Source organism: Arachis hypogaea, chromosome 7, assembly GCF_003086295.3.
Source record: "Arachis hypogaea cultivar Tifrunner chromosome 7, arahy.Tifrunner.gnm2.J5K5, whole genome shotgun sequence".
Taxonomy (NCBI): domain Eukaryota; kingdom Viridiplantae; phylum Streptophyta; class Magnoliopsida; order Fabales; family Fabaceae; genus Arachis; species Arachis hypogaea.
In genome coordinates this window covers 27,537,261-27,549,833 of record NC_092042.1, presented here as the reverse complement: position 1 = coordinate 27,549,833, position 12,573 = coordinate 27,537,261, and the positions used below count along the sequence as shown (strand labels likewise).

The 12,573-nt window shown below is 36.9% G+C and overlaps 1 non-coding gene across 1 annotated transcript; it reads left to right on the top strand.

Annotated features, from left to right (window-relative positions):
* Nucleotides 1-5,792: 5,792 nt before the first annotated feature.
* Nucleotides 5,793-5,896, top strand: LOC112704747 (small nucleolar RNA R71). Its single transcript, XR_003155355.1, has one exon. It is a non-coding gene; the product is annotated as a small nucleolar RNA R71 (small nucleolar RNA).
* Nucleotides 5,897-12,573: the final 6,677 nt, after the last annotated feature.

Below are 12,573 nucleotides of genomic sequence, written 5' to 3'. Positions count from 1 at the left end.
GATTTGAATAAAAGAGAATAGAATTGCATTAATACTTGAGGTACAGCAGAGCTCCACACCCTTAATCTATGGTGTGCAGAAACTCCACCGTTGAAAATACATAAGTGAAAGGTTCAGGCATGGCCGAATGGCCAGCCCCCTAAAACGTGATCAATGGCCTCCTAAGATGAATAATACAAAACTGAGACCAAAGATAGAACGTGGTCAAAAGACAACTGATACAATAGTTAAATGTTCTATTTATAATAACTAGCTCCTAGGGTTTACATGAATAAGTAATTGATGCATAAATCCACTTCCGGGGCCCACTTGGTGTATGTTTGGGCTGAGCTTGATCAATTCACGAGCAGAGGCTTCTCTTGGAGTTGAACTCCGAGTTATGAAGTGTTTTGGGCGTTCAACTCCGGATCATGATGTTTTTCTGGCGTTTAACTCCATACAGCAGCATGTACTTGGCGTTCAACGCCAAGTTACGTCATCAATCTCCGAATAAAGTATGGACTATTATATATTGCTGGAAAGCTCTGGATGTCTACTTTCCAACGCCGTTGAGAGCGCGCCAATTGGAGTTTTGTAGCTCCAGAAAATCCATTTCGAGTGCAGGGAGGTCAGATTCCAACAGCATCAGCAGTCCTTTTGTCAGCCTTCTTCAGAGTTTTGCTCAAGTCCCTCAATTTCAGCCAGAAATTATCTGAAATCATAGAAAAACACACAAACTCATAGTAAAGTCCAGAAATGTGAATTTAACATAAAAACTAATGAAAACATCCCTAAAAGTAGCTTGAACTTACTAAAAACTACCTAAAAACAATGCCAAAAAGCGTATAAATTATCCGCTCATCACAACACCAAACTTAAATTGTTGCTTGTCCCCAAGCAACTGAAAATCAATTAGGATAAAAAGAAGAGAATATACTATAAATTCCAGAATATCAATGAATATTAATTATAATTAGATGAGCGGGACTTGTAGCTTTTTGCTTCTGAACAGTTTTGGCATTTCACTTTTTCCTTTGAAGTTCAGAATGATTGGCTTCTCTAGGAACTTAGAATTTCGGATAGTGTTATTGACTTTCCTAGTTAAGCGTGTTGATTCTTGAACACAGCTACTTATGAGTCTTGGCCGTGGCCCTAAGCACTTTGTTTTCCAGTATTACCATCGGATACATAAATGCCACAGACACATAACTGGGTGAACCTTTTCGGATTGTGACTCAGCTTTGCTAGAGTCCCCAGTTAGTGGTGTCCAGAGCTCTTAAGCACACTCTTTTTGCTTTGGATCACGACTTTAACCACTCAGTCTCAAGCTTTTCACTTGGACCTTCATGACACAAGCACATGGTTAGGGACAGCTTGATTTAGCCGCTTAGGCCTGGATTTTATTTCCTTGGGCCCTCCTATCCATTGATGCTCAAAGCCTTGGATCCTTTTTACCCTTGCCTTTTGGTTTTAAGGGCTATTGGCTTTTTCTGCTTGCTTTTTCTTTTTCTTTCTATTTTTTTCTCTTTTTTTTTCGCAAGCTTTTGTTTTTCACTGCTTTTTCTTGCTTCAAGAATCAATTTCATGATTTTTCAGATCATCAATAACATTTCTCTTTGTTCATCATTCTTTCAAGAGCCAACAATTTTAACATTCATAAACAACAATATCAAAAGACATCTGCACTGTTCAATCATTCATTCAGAAAACAAAAAGTATTGTCACCACATCAATATAATTAAAATTAAATTCAAAGATAAATTCAAAATTTATGTACTTCTTGTTCTTTTGAATTAAAACATTTTTCATTTAAGAGAGGTGAAGGATTAATGGATTTTATTCATAGCTTTAAGGCATGGTTACATACTAATGATCATGAAGTAGAGACACAAAACATAGATAAACACAACATTAAAAACCGAAAACAGAAAGAAAATAAAGAACAAGGAATGAATCCACCTTTAGTGGCGTCTTCTTCTTGAAGGACCAATGATGTTCTTCAGCTCTTCTATGTCCCTTCCTTGCCTTTGTTGCTCCTCCCTCATTGCTCTTTGATCTTCTCTTATTTCTTGGAGAATGATGGAGTGCTCATGATGTTCCACCCTTAATTGTTCCACATTGTGGCTCAAATCTTCTAAGGAGGTATTGAGTTGCTCCCAATAGTTGTTGGGAGGAAAGTGCATTCCTTGAGGCATCTCAGGAATTTGTTGATGATGAGCTTCCTCATGCATCTCTTGAGGGTCATGAGGAGCTTCTCTTGCTTGCTCCATCCTTTTCTTGGTGATGGGCTTATCTTCTTCAATGGAGACATCTCCTTCTATGATAACTCCAGCTGAGTAACATAGATGGCAAATAAGGTGAGGGAAGGCTACCCGTGCCATGGGTGAGGGCTTGTCGGCTATTTTGTAGAGTTCATTGGAGATGACCTCATGAACTTCTACTTCCTCTCCAATCATAATGCTATGGATCATGATGGCCCGATCCACAGTAACTTCAGATCGGTTGCTAGTAGGAATGATAGAGCGTTGAATGAACTCCAACCATCCTCTAGCCACAGGCTTGAGATCCAGTCTTCTTAGTTGAACTGGCTTGCCTTTGGAGTCTATTCTCCACTGAGCTCCTTCCACACATATGTCCATAAGGACTTGGTCCAACCTTTGATTAAAGTTGACCCTTCTAGTGTAGGGGCGTTCATCTCCTTGCATCATGGGCAAGTGAAACGCCAACCTCACATTTTTCGGACTAAAATCTAAGTATTTCCCCCGAACCATTGTGAGATAGTTCTTTGGATTCGGGTTCATACTTTGATCATGGTTCCTAGTGATCCATGCATTGGCATAGAACTCTTGAACCATCAATATTCCGACTTGTTGCATGGGGTTAGTTAGGACTTCCCAACCTCTTCTTTGGATTTCATGTCGGATTTCCGGATACTCATTCTTTTTGAGCTTGAAAGGGACCTCGGGGATCACCTTCTTCTTTGCCACAACATCATAGAAGTGGTCTTGATGGCTCTTGGAGATGAATCTTTCCATCTCCCATGACTCGGAGGTGGAAGCTTTTGTCTTCCCTTTCCCTTTTCTAGAGGATACTCCGGCCTTAGGTGCCATTGATGGTAATGGGAAAACAAAAAGCTTATGCTTTTACCACACCAAACTTAAAATTTTGCTCGCCCTCGAGCAAGAAAGAAAAGAAGAGAAGAAGAAGAAGAAGAAAATATGGTAGAGAGGGAGAGAGGTAGGTTCGGGTATGTGGGAGAAGAAGGGGTTGTGTTGTGTGAAAATGAAGTAGAATGGAAGGGTATTTATAGGGAGAGGGGAGGGTGGGTGTTCGGCTATTTTGGGTGGGAATGGGTGGGAAATTGAATTTGAATTTTATGAAGGTAGGTGGGGTTTATGGGGAAGAGTGGATTGATGTGAATGGTGAATGGGGTAATTGGGAAGAGGAATTGAGGTGATTGGTGATGGGTGTTGGGAAGTGTGATATGGGAAAGAGTGAAATGAGATTAGGATTAGGAGAGTGTGATTAGGATTAAAAGGAACGGTGGGAATATGGTAGGTGGGGATCCTGTGGGGTCCACAGATCCTGAGGTGATCCTGTGGGGTCCACAGATCCTGAGGTGAAAAGAAATACCATTCCTTCACCAAATAGGCATGTAAAATGCCTTCGTGCATCATTCTGGCATTTAAACGCCCATTGGTGCACGTTCTGGGCGTTCAACGCCCATGTAATGCATGTTTCTGGCGTTGAACGCCAGTTCATGCTTGTTGCTGGCATTCAACGCCAGCTTTTCTCCTCTAGGCACATTCCTGGCGTTCAGCGCCAGGATGTTGCTTGTTTCTGGCGTTCAGCGCCAGAATGGTGCTCTGTTCTGGCGTTGAACGCCAGCCAGATGCATCTTACTGGCGTTGAACGCCAGCCTGTGCGTCCTCCAGGGTGAAAAATTTTTATCTTCTGTTTTTGACTCTGTTTTTTATTTTTTTGATTTTTTCGTGACTCCTCATGATCATGTACCTAATAAAACACAAAATAACAATAAAACAAAATAAAATTAAAATTGGGTTGCCTCCCAACAAGCGCTTCTTTAATGTCAATAGCTTGACAGTGGCTCTCATGGAGCCACAAGGTGATCAGGTCAATTTTAGTGTAGTCCCAACACCAAACTTAGAGTTTGGATATGGGGTTTGAACACCAAACTTAGAGTTTGGTTGTGGCCTCACAACACCAAACTTAGAGTTTGACTGTGTGGGCTCTTCTTGACTTTGAACTGAGAGAAGCTCTTCATGCTTACTCTCTTTTGTCACAGAGGGATGGCCATGTGCCTTAAACACAAGGTAGTCCCCATTCAATTGAAGGACTAATTCACCTCTATTGACATCTATCACAGCTTCTGCTGTGGCTAGGAAAGGTCTTCCTAGGATGATACATTCATCATCTTCCTTCCTAGTGTCTAGGATTATGAAATCAGCAGGGATGTAAAGGCCTTCAACCTTTACTAATACGTCCTCTACTATTCCATAAGCTTGTCTCATTGACTTGTCTGCTAATTGTAATGAGAACAAGGCAGGTTGTACCTCAATGATCCCCAGCTTCTCTATTACAGAGAGTGGCATAAGATTTATCCCTGACCCCAGATCACATAGAGCTTTTTCAAAGCTCATGGTGCCAATGGTACAAGGTATTGAGAACTTGCCAGGATCTTGTTTTTTTTGAGGTAGAGTTCTCTAAATCCAAGTATCTAGTTCACTAATGAGCAAGGGAGGTTCACTTTCCCAAGTCTCATTACCAAACAACTTGGCATTCAGCTTCATGATAGCTCCTAAATATTGAGCAACTTGCTCTCCAGTCACTTCTTCATCCTCTTCAGAGGAAGAATAGTCTTCAGAGCTCATGAATGGCAGAAGGAGATTTAATGGAATCTCTATGGTCTCTAGATGAGCCTCAGATTCCTCAGGATCCTTAATAGGAAACTCCTTCTTGTTTGAAGGACGTCCCAGGAGGTCTTCCTCACTGGGATTTTCGTCCTCCTCCTCCCTTGTGCATTCGGCCATATTGATCACATCAATGGCCTTGTACTCTCCTTTTGGATTTTCTTCTGTATTGCTTGGGAGAATACTGGGAGGAGTTTCAATGACTTTCTTACTCAGCTGGCCAACTTGTGCCTCCAAATTTCTAATGGAGGATCTTGTTTCATTCATGAAACTGAAAGTGGCGTTTGACAGATCAGAGACTATATTGGCTAGATTAGAAGTGTTTTGTTCTGAATTCTCTGTCTGTTGCTGAGAAGATGATGGATATGGTTTCTATTGCTTAGCCTATTGCGTCCACCATTGTTAAAGCCTTGTTGAGGCTTTTGTTGATCCTTCCAGGAGAAATTTGGATGATTTCTCCATGATGGATTATAGGTGTTTCCATAAGGTTCACCCATGTAATTAACCTCTGCCATGGCAGGGTTTTCAGGCTCATAAGCTTCTTCAGAAGCTGCCTCTCTAGTACTGTTGGATGCATGTTACAATCCATTCAGATTTTGAGAGATTATGTTGACCTGTTGAGTCAACATTTTGTTCTGAGCCAATATGGCATTCAGAGCATTAATTTCAAGAACTCCTTTCTTCTGAGGTATCCCATTATTCACGGAATTCCTCTCAGAGGTATACATGAACTGGTTGTTTGCAACCTTGTCAATGAGTTCTTGAGCCTCTTCAGGCGTTTTCTTCCGGTGAATAGATCCACTTGCAGAATGGTCCAATGACATTTTCGAAAATTCAGAGAGCCCATAATAGAATATATCTAATAGGGTCCATTCTGAAAACATGTCAGATGGACATCTTTTGGTCAACTGCTTGTATCTTTCCCAAGCTTCATAGAGGGATTCACCATCTTTTTGCTTGAAGATTTGAACATCCACTCTCAGCTTGCTCAGCTTTTGAGGAGGAAAGAATTTATCCAAGAAGGCTGTGACCAGCTTATCCCAGGAGTCCAGGCTATCCTTAGGTTGTGAATCCAACCATATTCTGGCTCTGTCTCTTACAGCAAAAGGGAAAAGCATGAGTCTGTAGACTTCAGGATCAACTCCATTCGTCTTTACAGTCTCACAGATCTGCAAGAACTCAGTTAAGAACTGATAAGGATCTTCAGATGGAAGTCCATAAAACTTGCAGTTTTGTTGTATTAAAGCAACTAGTTGAGGCTTAAGCTCAAAGTTATTGGCTCCAATGGCAGGAATGGAGATGCTTCTTCCATCAAACTTGGACGTTGGCTTTGTGAAGTCACCAAGCATTCTCCTTGCATTATTATTATTATTTTCGGCTGCCATCTCCTTCTCTTGTTCGAAAATTTCTGAAAGGTTGTTTCTGGATTGTTGTAATTTAGCTTCTCTTAATTTTCTCTTCAGAGTCCTTTCAGGTTCTGGATCAATTTCAACAAGAGTGCCTTTTTCCCTGTTCCTGCTCATATGAAAGAGAAGAAAACAAGAGAAGAAAGAGGAATCCTCTATGTCACAGTATAGAGATTCCTTTATGTTAGTAGAAGAAGAAAGGGGATAGAAGAATGGAGATGGAGATTCGGATTTTTGGATGAAGAGAGGTGAAGAGAAGTGTTAGTAATTAAATAATTAAATAGAAGAAGAAAAGAGAGGGAGAATTTCGAAAATAATTTTTGAAAAAGGAGTTAGTAATTTTCGAAAGTTAAAGATAAGATAAGTTAAAAAATTAAAATTTAAAACAAAAAGAATTTTTGAAAAAGGGATGAGATATTTTCAAAAATTAGAGAAGGAAAAGTAGTTAGGTAGTTTTGAAAAAGATAAGAAACAAACAAAAAGTTAGTTAGTTGATTGAAAAAGATTTGAAATCAAATTTTGAAAAGATAAGAAGATAGGAGGTTAGATAAGATATTTTGAAATCAAATTTTTGAAAAAGATAAAATTTTTTAAAAAAATAACATAAAAAGATAAGATAAATAGATAAGATAAAAAGATAAGATTTTTTTTAAAAAAAAGCATATTTTAAAAAAGATTTAATTTTTTTAAAATGACTTAACTAACAAGAAACTACAAGATAAGATTCTAGAACTTAAAGATTGAATCTTTCTTAACAAGAAAGTAACAAACTTCAAATTTTTGAACCAATCACATTAATTGTTAGCTAATTTTCGAAAATTAGATGTAAAGATAAGAAAAAGATTTTGAAAGTATTTTGAAAAAGATTTTTGGAATTTTTCGAAAATAATAAAAATAAAAAGATATGATTTTTGAAAAAGATTTTAAAAAGATAAGATTTTTAAAATTGAAATTTTGACTTGACTTGTAAGAAATAACTAATTTTAAAATTTTTTTGACTAAGTCAACTCAAATTTTCGAAAATTTGGAGAAAAATAAGGAAAAGATATTTTTTTTATTTTTGAATTTTTAATGATGAGAGAGAAAAACACAAAAATGACCTAAAACATGAAAATTTTGGATCAAAACACAAGATGCATGCAAGAACACTATGAATGTCAAGATGAACACCAAGAACACTTTGAAGATCATGATGAACATCAAGAACATAATTTTGAAAAATTTTTTGATGCAAAGAAAACATGCAAGACACCAAACTTAGAAATCTTTAATGCATGGACTCTAACAAACAAAAAATGCATATGAAAAACAACAAACAACACAAAACAAGAAATCATCAAGATCAAACAAGAAGACTTGTCAAGAACAACTTGAAGATCATGAAGAACACTATGAATGCATGAGATTTTCGAAAAAATGCAAGAAGAATTTTAAAAAGCATGCAATTGACACCAAACTTAAAAATTGACTCAAGACTCAAACAAGAAACACAAAATATTTTTGATTTTTATGATTTTCTAATTTTTTTGGATTTTTATTTTATTTTTTTCGAAAAACATGGTTAGAAAAATGAAAAAGAAAAGAAAAAAAATTTGAAAAAGATTTTTGAAAAGAAAATTACCTAATCTGAGCAACAAGATGAACCGTCAGTTGTCCATACTCGAACGATCCCCGGCAACGGCGCCAAAAACTTGGTGGACGAAATTGTGATCCTTATTCTTTTAGTTGCACTCCTTGTAAAATTATGGAATTTAGAAATTGGCACGAGTGGACACAACTCCGTTCAACTAACCAGCAAGTGTACTGGGTCGTCCAAGTAATAAACCTTATGCGAGTAAGGGTCGATCCCACAGAGATTGTTGGTATGAAGCAAGCTATGGTCACCTTGTAAATCTCAGTTAGGCAGATTAAATTGATTTATGGGTTTTCTAAAATAAATAATAAACAGAAAATAAAAAGGGATAGAACACTTATGTAGATTCATTGGTGGGAATTTCAGATAAGCATATGGAGATACTGTATGGCTCAAGGACGCCTGCTCTCCCACTGCTTCAACTCAATCCTTCTTACTCCTTTCCATGGCAAGCTGTGTATAGGGGTTCACCATCAGCGGTGGCTACTTTCAATCCTCTCGGGAAAATGGTTCTCTGCGGCTGTCACTCGCATGGCTAATCGTCTGGAGGCATCACCCATGGTTGATGGCTACATCCCATCCTCGCAGTGAAAACTACGCTCACACGCTCTGTCACAGCACGGCTAATCACTGGTTGGTTCTCGCTCCTACTGGAATAGAATCCCTTGATTCTTTTGCGTCTGTCACTAACGCCCAGCACTTGCGAGTTTGAAGCACGTCACAGTCATTCATTACCGGAATCCTACTCGGAATACCACAGACAAGGTTAGACTTTCCGGATTCCCAGGATCCTACTTGGAATACCACAGACAAGGTGAGACTTTCCGGATCCTCATAAATGCCGCCATCTATCTAGCTTATACCACGAAGATTCTGTTGGGGAATCTAAGAGATACGCATTCAAGCTCGGTTGCATGTAGAACGGAAGTGGTTGTCAATCACGTGCGTTCATCAGTGAGAATGATAATGAGGGTTACTTAATCATCACATTCATCATGTTCTTGGGTACGAATGAATATCTTGGAATAAGAATAAGAGAGATTTGAATAAAAGAGAATAGAATTGCATTAATACTTGAGGTACAGCAGAGCTCCACACCCTTAATCTATGGTGTGCAGAAACTCCACCGTTGAAAATACATAAGTGAAAGGTTCAGGCATGGCCGAATGGCCAGCCCCCTAAAACGTGATCAATGGCCTCCTAAGATGAATAATACAAAACTGAGACCAAAGATAGAACGTGGTCAAAAGACATCTAATACAATAGTTAAATGTTCTATTTATAATAAACTAGCTCCTAGGGTTTACATGAATAAGTAATTGATGCATAAATCCACTTCCGGGGCCCACTTGGTGTATGTTTGGGCTGAGCTTGATCAATTCACGAGCTGAGGCTTCTCTTGGAGTTGAACTCCGAGTTATGACGTGTTTTGGGCGTTCAACTCCGGATCATGACGTTTTTCTGGCGTTTAACTCCAGACAGCAGCATGTACTTGGCGTTCAACGCCATGTTACGTCGTCAATCTCCGAATAAAGTATGGACTATTATATATTGCTGGAAAGCTCTGGATGTCTACTTTCCAACGCCGTTAAGAGCGCGCCAATTGGAGTTATGTAGCTCCAGAAAATCTATTTCGAGTGTAGGGAGGTCAGATTCCAACAGCATCAGCAGTCCTTTTGTCAGCCTTCTTCAGAGTTTTGCTCAAGTCCCTCAATTTCAGCCAGAAATTACCTGAAATCACAAAAAAATACACAAACTCATAGTAAAGTCCAGAAATGTGAATTTAACATAAAAACTAATGAAAACATCCCTAAAAGTAGCTTGAACTTACTAAAAACTACCTAAAAACAATGCCAAAAAGCGTATAAATTATCCGCTCATCACTCGCGCGTCGGCTTCCCCCTCGGTGACCATGACAATGGCAATGCTTCCCTCTCCCTCGCGAGCTCTCTTTCTTTCCCCCTTGTGTTGACATCAACGACAATGGCTGGACGAGACATGGTAGGTCTCCACAACGTTTCGACAACTCTGCGACAATAATGGTGACACGGTGACGACGGCAGCGACAACTCCTCCATTCGACGCCCTCTCCTCTCCGCGTGTGTGGGAGTGTGTTTTTGGGGAAGGGTAGTGGTTGTGATAAGGGAAGAAGGGTGGAGTGTGTTTCTGTATAGTTAGGATTAGGGTTTTGATAAGAAAAGGGAGGAAAAGATATTTTTATTATTTTTTAATAAAACAAAAGATAACGTGGCAATTAAAAACTAAATTTAATTCAATAATAATTATCTATAAAAAATAATATTTACTCATCAACTTACAAATTATTTTTAGATAAATACTCTAATTCAAGAATTAAAGATATAAAATTTTTTAATTTATAAAATAAGATTAAAAATATAAATATTAAAATATAAACATATAAAATACTCATTATTTTTCAATTACTAAAACTTTAAATTATAAATAAGAATTTGCCCGATTTATACATAAAACCTCTGAAATTATAATCTTGAGTAAACATAATAAATTGTAAAATAATTTCTTATTTAATTTTCGAAAATCCGGAGTTTTACACTCCTTGCCATCAGAACTGAGCCTCTCCTTCTAATCTATAAGTAGCAAACTCCACATACTGATCTTTTGGCACATGTTAAGCCTGCAGTGCTTTTTTCAGATCTTGAAACCAGTTATCAGCTTCAATGAGATTGGTCATACCCTTGAAAATTGGAGAATTCACCTTCAAGAACATAGAAAAAGGCATTATGTAAGACCTAAGATTTTTAAAAATTAAATAATTAGTTATTTGTGAGTTAAATTATTATATTGAGATGTAATTTTTAAAAAAGTTATTTTTAACAAAAATAATTAAATATAATTTTTATAATTATTGAAGTCTAATTTAATTATGACTTATTCTATTAATTTAAATTATTTATTAAAAATTATTTTGATAGACAAAATTAAGTTAAACTATTATTATTATTATTATTATAAATGAATCTATTATGTACATATAATTAAAAAAAAAGAAATGAAACTTGGCCCTTATATATATATATATATATATATATATATATATATATATATATCTGAAACTTCATTTAATGGAACTATAATACCTTGATTAGTATTATTATTTAATATTAATTTCCTTGTTTCTTTTTTTTGGCTTAAGCCATTAAGAAAACAAAAATCAAGAAAAAGGCAAACGTATGGCTTGTTTACATATATGTATATGTATACATAATGTGACACCTATGTGACACCTATTCCTTTTATTTTCTTAAGCACCTATTATCATCTTTCATTTGTTTGATAATCACCACCGAAGAAATATGAAGAGATAAGAGAAGAACGTGATCGAGAGAGAACCGTGATTTTCTTTGATCTTTTGACTTTGATTTGTTGAGATCTGTAATTTCAATTAAATATCTAAATTGTTTGTATCTTTTTTTTTTTTACATGTTGGCGTTACTTTTATTTGGTAGAAGTTATGGTAACGTAGCTCTTCTTTTTCTTGAGTTTGACCAATTGGAGTTCTAGGAGGCACAGATAATTTCTGACGTTTTCTTCTTCAGCAGTTCGGTCAGAAAGTTTCTCCAAAGTTTTCGTTGATTCTGATTTCGTACGAAGGTAGGGAATTTCATGTTGAAATTAACTATTTTTAATTTATGAATGCCATGGAAGTCTAGTGAATATTTGCAAATAATTTATGATTATTTAGAATGACTGAATGATAAGTTTGAATTGCATTTGTGACTGAATGTGATGAATATGTATTTGATTTCTTGATTGTTTAGGAATGTTGAGAATTCTGATTGTTGAATTGGAAAGTCGGTTTGATTTATTAGTATTGAACTGAGATTTGAAAATGATTTCTGATTTTGGAAATGTTTGAAAAGAGGTTGAGAATGGATCGGTTGGGACTCGAAAAGGGTGACAAAGTCCAAGTTTTAGGGGAGATGCTGTCGAAATTTTATTATGAAACTTAAAACTTTGTTTGAAATATTTAGAAAAAGGTTGGACTTGAAAAATTGTATTATTTGGCTTTTGATTTATTAAAAAAAGAGTTACGTTTGGATTTAATTTATTAAGAAAGACTTTATGTTTTGAGTTTGACTGTCATCCTCCCTAAAGTCTCGAGACCCTATCGTGAAATTTACTTAATAAATTATTCTTTTAAAGAGGTTTAAATCTGAAATGGTTTTAAAGTTGGGTTGGAAAAATCATGGTTAAGAAAGAACTAGTTTTTGTATGAAAGAAGAACTTGTTGTAAGTAAAGTGGTTTCGGAGGTTTGGAAAGGTTATAAAGAGAGGTGTTGGTTTTAAATAAAAATAATTTGAATTCGGTTTATTAAGTAAAGGGACCTCTGCCACAGAATAGCAGAGAACAGTGACTGAAAAGATATTGAGTGTTGTTGGGCGTTAGTGCCAAGTGTCTAGCGAGGACGGCGATACGTAATGCTCACTTGACACAATAGAGACGGCTCAGTGAGGACGGTGATACGTAATGCTCACTGGAGGTCGTGAGCATTATGTGTGAATGATTGTATGGGGATGCTCGGGTGTATGGAATGGCTTCCAGGAGAAAGTGGCACATGCTTCAGCTAGAGAATCAGCGCCT